This window comes from Bombus terrestris, chromosome 3 (genome assembly GCF_910591885.1).
Source record: "Bombus terrestris chromosome 3, iyBomTerr1.2, whole genome shotgun sequence".
Classification (NCBI taxonomy): domain Eukaryota; kingdom Metazoa; phylum Arthropoda; class Insecta; order Hymenoptera; family Apidae; genus Bombus; species Bombus terrestris.
In genome coordinates, this window is record NC_063271.1 from 6394916 (window position 1) to 6402873 (window position 7958).

Consider the following 7958-nt stretch of genomic DNA (forward strand, 5'->3'; position numbering starts at 1 on the left):
GTGTAACACCATTTATTGAATCGAATAGTCGACCGAATTGATTTATATTTGAACGTAAATTTTTATTATATAAATGACAAATAACAGATAATGAAGAAGAGCCGCTCATCAATCAAATATTATACTTTAATTCAGAATTCAAAAGAATAAAACATAAATTTATTGTTTTACACGATACACTGTACGTATATTTTTGAATTAATAAATTAAAAGAACGAATTATTAAAGTTTTAGTATTATTAAAGTAATTATAAGAATTATTAAATTCGTTACTAAAGTAAAATTAGTTTAATGGCGACTGAAAAATGTGGATAAAATTAAATCTTTTTTAGATAACATGGTTAAAGTTTTTACATCGTATAAAAGTTCAATGATGCTACTTACAGTGACAAGGTTGCAAATAAATCGAAAGATAACAACATTGATCATCGCGTTGTAAATAATCGTCTCTTTATCTATGTTAATTTCTTAAGAGTGTTCATTCAATAGAAACTTTAACTAGAAATTTCAATAATTTGCATTACATTAATTTTATCTTTTCGCTACAATTGTTAAATCCCCAATTTCACACAGTACTAGTAAATTTTTTGCAATATTTTCACTAAACTTTTCTTTTTATGTTTCCTAATATTTTTCTAATTTATGCAATTTACCAGCGACGACGCTAATACGATTAAATACAATTAATATAGTTACAAGGAGAAAGAAAGGTAATGCGATTAAACGATGACTATTACTATGTATATTCGTACTATCGTAAAATTAATGATTACCTTCATTGCTTGTAGTGATATGATTAAAAATAACTATCTACAGAAAGTAAGAAATGCGATATTCTACAATGATTCCCACTGAAATTCTTCGGTATCGCATAATATCGTAGCTATGCATTTTTCTTTCGTTCATTCAAGGTCTAGGATTGGCTAGCAGAATTTATGAATCATTCAACGGCGTGTGACGAGTATCTTTCGATGACTTGAATTATCATTATTAAAATCTTAGCAGACCTGTTCCCACTCAAACGTTTTTTTTTTTTAGATTATCCTTAACGATTTATCAGATTTTGTTAATTTTAAACTACAAGAATCTTTGATATTATCGCAAACCAATTTACCCAGACACAATACCGTCTATTACAACTATCTTCTCGCAATTATCAACTTATCTTTCTTAAATAAATACGCATATTAATTGGTTTAGTTATAGATAAACTATTGATTTTTATGCCTTCATGGTAGATGTAAAGGTGCAAAAAATCCAAGCGCACACATAATATCCAAAAATATACAAAACATTCAGAATTCGTAATATTATTGTGAAATGTTCTCTGTGTGAATGCTATTCGATAAAGTTCGTTGCAAATCGAGCGTTAAGATTACTCGTCGCGGATAAAGCTTTATTCACGTGACATTTTATTTGGTCAAAGTTTTATACGATTCGTAATCTGTTATTTGAGGCGCTTCACAATAACTTAATTTTCCGCCGTTCTCTAAACTTTAAGCGTTACCCGAAGAGTCGATCTGCTGACGTAAAAATCTTATCGAGGTGAAAGTCGATGGCGCCCGACAGGTATTCTGATTCACTGTGAAATTTCGAAAACTAGGAACAACGCACGACGGGTGAAATCATGGCATGTTTTATCGTTAATCGTATAACACATTGACCCATATAATCTTGTCTTTAAGCGATACTAGAAACGTAATTGACCTAGATTACATATTAATGTGCGTGCGATAGAATGCAGCTGTAACTCTAGGTATTCGATATAGTTTCCAAAGGTAACGTTTCAATATTTATTAATACGGAACAAGATATTCCACATTTGTACAGCTGTGCTATACGCGTTAGTGGTTTGTTGCTGTTTGCAACGTGCCAACCCTATGAACCAAGGTCTGCGTCGATAGGATCTTTTCAAAATTGCGAATACTATAATTAGTAAATTATTCGACGATCGTATCATCTATTTTTATCGTTGCCTTATATTCAAAGACACAAACGATAATTTCTTTGTTATAAAATAACATTTGAACACGATGCCGATAAAGGCCATCTCTGAGCCATTCCACAATCGTGTGAAAATCACGTGAAAGCGGTACAATGTGTTATTCGACGTGTCAATTCAGCGGTTAAAGATAGTTGCAATAACAGTGTGCGATAAAAAAAAAAAAAAGAATTTGACGTCACATCCAGTAGATGCGCGTCACTTACGATACCCTCCCAAATTTGAATTGGTTATCGGACTGAAATGATACCGATATGAGAGAAAAAACAAGACTTAGTCGAAAGAAAACGCTTGCTCTGAAGCGAATGAAGTCCGTAACACGTAGACTCGTTCACTTGCTTTATAATTTCTATTCCATACATAAATTGCGTTTACCTAATATCCTTAAAAAAAAAAAGAGAGAAAAGAACTGACCACTTGACCGAATCACTGTCGTAATTCACTGCACAAGGAAAATTATTCATTTTTTCATGTCGACATAGTAAAACCAACGATTGCGTGACGTTATTAGAAACGAAACGTGGATATAAAATTCCTGGATTTAATATAGATGGAAAATTATTATTTAAAAGTAATAGAAAGAGAGCTGGGAAAGTGTTTCAACTTTGATACATATTGCAATTGTACTACGAATAAAATTAATATTTCAGGATGTATAGACGTACATTTGGCCATTATTACGCATCTGTATTGTTTGCTAATATTTCAATTAATATACAAGTCAGCTCTCGACTAGAAAAAATCGCGTGAGGAAGGTTCTATACGTACAAAAGAACTCGTCAATTGATACTTGCGCGTCGAGCAACTAGGTTGCACAGATGGTTTTTGTTTTTATCTGTTGGCTTTTTCATAGAAACGATGCTTCTCTATCGCTATTACTCATGCGAATGGCACATAAACCGATTTTCTAGAATGTATATTTCAGATTTCAGAGCGTATTTCCGGATGTTGGCATATGACGTGGATATTCCACTTACGAAACTGAATCAAAAGAAATAATCTTTCAAGAATATGCATATACAAAGTGGCGGATGAGAAAAGGCTTAAAATCGATGCACTATGAATTTTAGTAATTTCTGTGCCACAAATTCTGTACCATATCGATAATAGTCGTCTATTCTGTGCCATATATTACGTTTATTCATTAAATATGCTCCATCCAAATATAAATTCATCTTGTAAAATTATAGCGTTTTTTTATACTTCTTATTTTATAAACTTTCTTTTGCCCGTCACTGCATATGAAATTTCACATTTCTCTTCAACTGACGTATATTCTCCGCTCATGAATATTTTTTGAATATATGTTTTGAACAGTTAAATGTATCATCAATTAACATTTTTAATGAGATAGATTAGCATCTCCGAGTTGGTGTGAATTTTATCGATCCAGTTTTATCGATCGATATTTATTTTCTACCGACGTCGAGAGGATATGCAACAGGATATCGCAGATGTTTAGAAACAATGGCACGATCGCGATGGTTAAGCAGGAAAAGGACTTTCGCAACGTGCACTGATGAGTAGACACGATGGATGCGATCAGTCACGCCATATTTGTCGCTGCATTGTAGTTCACGTACAATTCGCGGAAAAAGACAATGCCACCCGCGCTCTTCCATCATCTTTTGAGACACTTATTTTACGAATCACGTTAACTTCGTTCAACGCTTGCATTCGATTAATAAGATTATTCATTTACAGTAAGTCATCGTTAGTAGCGTTTCAGTTAAATTGCGCATCGATACTTGCAACGAAATCATGTTCTTTTTGATGTTTAATGTTACATCCACCGCATCCAAATCGTTTTTGTTACATCAACAAATCATTTTGATCATTGCAGATCTTCGATATTGAGTTTCGTTTCAATAAATGGTGAGCATGGCTCTTTACTGGTCGTTGTGAAAACGAATTCTTGAGAGATGTTTTCGACGGTTATCTACACTCTCCACGTGCCTTTTCGTTAATGTCTGCGGTTAATGGAAAATTACCTGTGGATAATCAATAATCGTTTGCGCTTCGATGAGTATTATCGCGTAGGTTGTTCAAACAACGCATGGAGAATGGCTGGGAATCGAAGCATACCATGATGCGCGCATAATCGACTTTGGAATTTTTCATTATTCCGATCTAACAAATCGATCTAGCAAATTCGAATTATTTCATATACCGTTAAACATTTTACGTAATAATGAAAGTACGTTGCACGTTATATAAGATATCATAGGAAAAATTTTATCGAATATTTCCATTTTATTTGGTGCTTTTTACTATCTAGTTTCTATCCGACAAAAGTTTCACTGATAATTTTACTGTCTGTAAATGCTTACGTTTCACGACTCATGGCGACGACCGGGTCATCGGTTTATATTTCCGCTCTAATTCCGTCTGACGTACTTCGATTACAATTGTCAAAGGTAGATACTTACAAACGCTATTAATTTTCAAATATTCGTGGCGTGAGAATGACTCACATTTTGATGTAAAAATCGACGAGACGTTACCTCCGTTTCTCGATGACGCGGTCTCTCCAATCCTCATCTTTAACGAAATGCCTGGCGAATATTTAATTCATTCAAGTTCCACAAGTGCTGACGAAAGTTTGTTTGAGAATAGTCAAAAGGCGTTCGAATTTCGAATTATAATCTTTAACATTTATCTTAAATTATAATCTTTAACATTTTTTTTCATATTCCAAATTCCAAATCCTTTCTCATCGACAATCGAAGTTTCAATTCTGTTCGTTCACTGTCCTGGTTTTGCGACCAGGTTTTCAGAACAGAGATGGAAAGAAAAAGAAAACAATATCGTACATAAGCACCTCTCTACAGCGACTTAAATTTAAGTTACAAGTGTAAACTTAAAAAAAAAAAAAAAAAAAAAAAAAATGTAATATTGCATGGCTATGTCGCGTATCGATACTTTTGTCTGAACAACCTCACAACCGAATTCATTGTTTATAATGGAAAATACACATATGTAATGCACAAATACTGGTAAAAATAAACACTATAAAAAAAAAAAAAAATTCTGTTCGTTCATGTATATACGTATTTGTTCATTTAACTTCACGCGCAATCCTCTTAACATTAGCTCGTCACTCGTGTTTAATTAATAAACATCACACGTTGCATTCTAAAATTCTAAACGATACATAAAATCATTCTTTATGCAACATTGACGTATTAAACAAACATCAAATTTACATCTATTTATTACGTTATATTATGTTATATCTATTCGTAAGCTCGCTGTATTCGCTGCGTCAGATCGAGCTTAAGATGCTTGTTTTAATCTCAATAGTAACTCGACTTTATGATGCATAATATCATTGTAATCTATAATTATACGAATTTTATAACAAACTGAACTGAATAAAAATTACGTAGCGTCGATAGAAGGAATCGCTATCACTATACCATAAATTATCTTTCCTGCCATTCCTTCCTTCTGTCTTATCTGAAAATGTGCGTACTGTTCGCGACAAATGTCGCGTGATACACGATGTATGTATGTTTTTACGATTGAATTTTTCTTAATTCGACGTGTCGTCTATTGCTAATATCGCATGATCGTTTCTGATTGACTCACGTGGAAAGTATCTTTACTATTTTCCAAACAGTTTTTTTCTCTGTTTCCATTAATAGAGATATCAGCGGACCTATTTGGCATCAATGCTGTTATGATTTCTCTAGTACAACTATAGAGAACCTTTTTTTCATAACTTTACAATTTATATTTTATTAGCATTCCAGCATCCGTACTTATAGTGTAATATGTACGTTGTTGAATGTAATGTGCATATATCACGATTAATTACAAACGATTACATAATACAATAATTTATTTATATTGCTAATCACACATGATCTATCATTCACAGTTAGCAAATAGACGGAGAAGCAAACGATTCAGTGAGTGTGACACGTAGGTAGCGGTTACGTTTGTTTGAATTCCTTTGACAAGTAATTTTTATTCTCCAAACACAGCCGATGAGAACGTGGCTTTGAATGGCTTTCATTACGCGTTTATCAACAAGGTAAGGAATGCAGTATTGAACACACTAAACTGTAATAGGATAGACAACTTAATTATATGCAGGTGCGCCAAGCAAACTACATAGGACAGGTAATAGCGTCAAAAACAAAAAAGTAAAACATATTTCAGCCACGAAATGGAACAATTCTCGTGCTCGGTTAGCGCGAATGGCTTTAAAAAATTATTCGTTTCGTCAATTTTTCGCGCAGTCGTGGATTTAAATGTTACATGGAAATTAAAATATTTAAAAATGTCATACGGCCGGCTAGCAACACGTAAAAAAGAAACAAATTATCCTGTCCGATTAATCTTCCAGTTATCGTATTAATTTTTAATCGTAGTAATTAATTTTTTTCTCCTAATCATTATCATTTTTACTATATCGCAAGTGTTTCGTGATGAATCTTCAATTCCTCCTTCGTTCATGTAAAGTTCATGTATGAAGAGTATGAAAACAAGCATTGCTATCGTATCACGCTATGCTCCCTATCTCATCGCGTTACGAAGGCAATTTATCCACTGAATATCTTTTTTTCTTCTGCCATTCGTAAATTAAACTCAATGCCATACATTCATTCATAATAGATATGATCTTTCGTATCGCGGTCCGATTATAGCCTGTCAATCCTGTCGATTATATGGTATTCCTTTTTCTTTCTCTCACCCGGTATTCATTTTTGTATTCTGTATCCTTCGTATTTTATATTTATACAACAATCATATTAATTACGAAAGCTTCGTGTCAGTTGCGATGTTTCAATCAAACGTTACAACGTCTTTTCGTATGATATTTTCTTCTTACATTTGCAGTTCACAGCACGAGATATCAACGATATCCTTTGCCACGAGTACAAGATTTTGTAGGAGTATCAGATAGTTCAGTGGAATACGAGTATATTTTCTACCATATATTTTCTATAAATACGTTTTAGTAAATGAGTAATCGAAATAATTCATTTTCGCTTCAATTAAAACGTGGAACGTTCAACGAGTTCCCTTCTATTTCATTTTCCCAAGTTTCCGTGAAACGCGTCAAAAGAAAACTCGTTGACATCGTGCTGGCCTTCAATGAAAGATGCTTTCTTATTCGTGCGTTCTATTAATAACACAAACACGAGAGGAAGAGCTATTTGAAATTCAATTTGATCGATCAATCGAGCTTAATAAGAACAAATCAGACACAGGCAGAGGCGCAACCAGTTTGGCGTGCATTTCACGTGGTACCTCGTACAGGATACAAATACCGTGGATACAGTACCGTGCAAAAGTCTTATGGCAGTCATCTGATCGAATGGAAATTGCTGTTTGAAACGAATAAAACAACGCTTAATCTTAATATCGTCGTTACTTCCTTTCCTCGACAGACTTGTTTAAGAAAATGTCACAACTCCTGCATCAGGACTCTATCTATTGCGACATTGTTGAAAAATGTATGAATTAGGAAATACTATAAACGAGTAGCATTAAGATAACTTCGTTTCTAACAGCAGTATGCGAGAACGTTTCCTAAATGCGTGTTTTGGTTGCCGTTAGAAGCGACGTGGATACGTGAAGATTTTTGCACGACTCTGTAAGTTCAATTGCGATCCATTATGTAGAGTCATGTTCGCGTAATTCGCGTACAGATTTCATAGATCGTGGAACCTTGAGATACTTTTAGGCTTATTTAACCCTGTGCGTAGTTCGGTGCTTCGACAAATCTGCTTATCGAGCAATCTCTCGAGTTTATACGCCATACGGTCGTTGCTATGTTTCAGCGAGCTTGCGACTCGATTATTTCGATGGCTCGTTGATCCGTTGGAGTTTTAAAACCGGGCTGGTAAGTTTCGTTGCCACGCGGTACAGAACTCCTTAGGTTTCCTCTTTCGACGTAATATATTTAGATTTAATCGTCTTAGGGGAGACACGGTTTGACGTA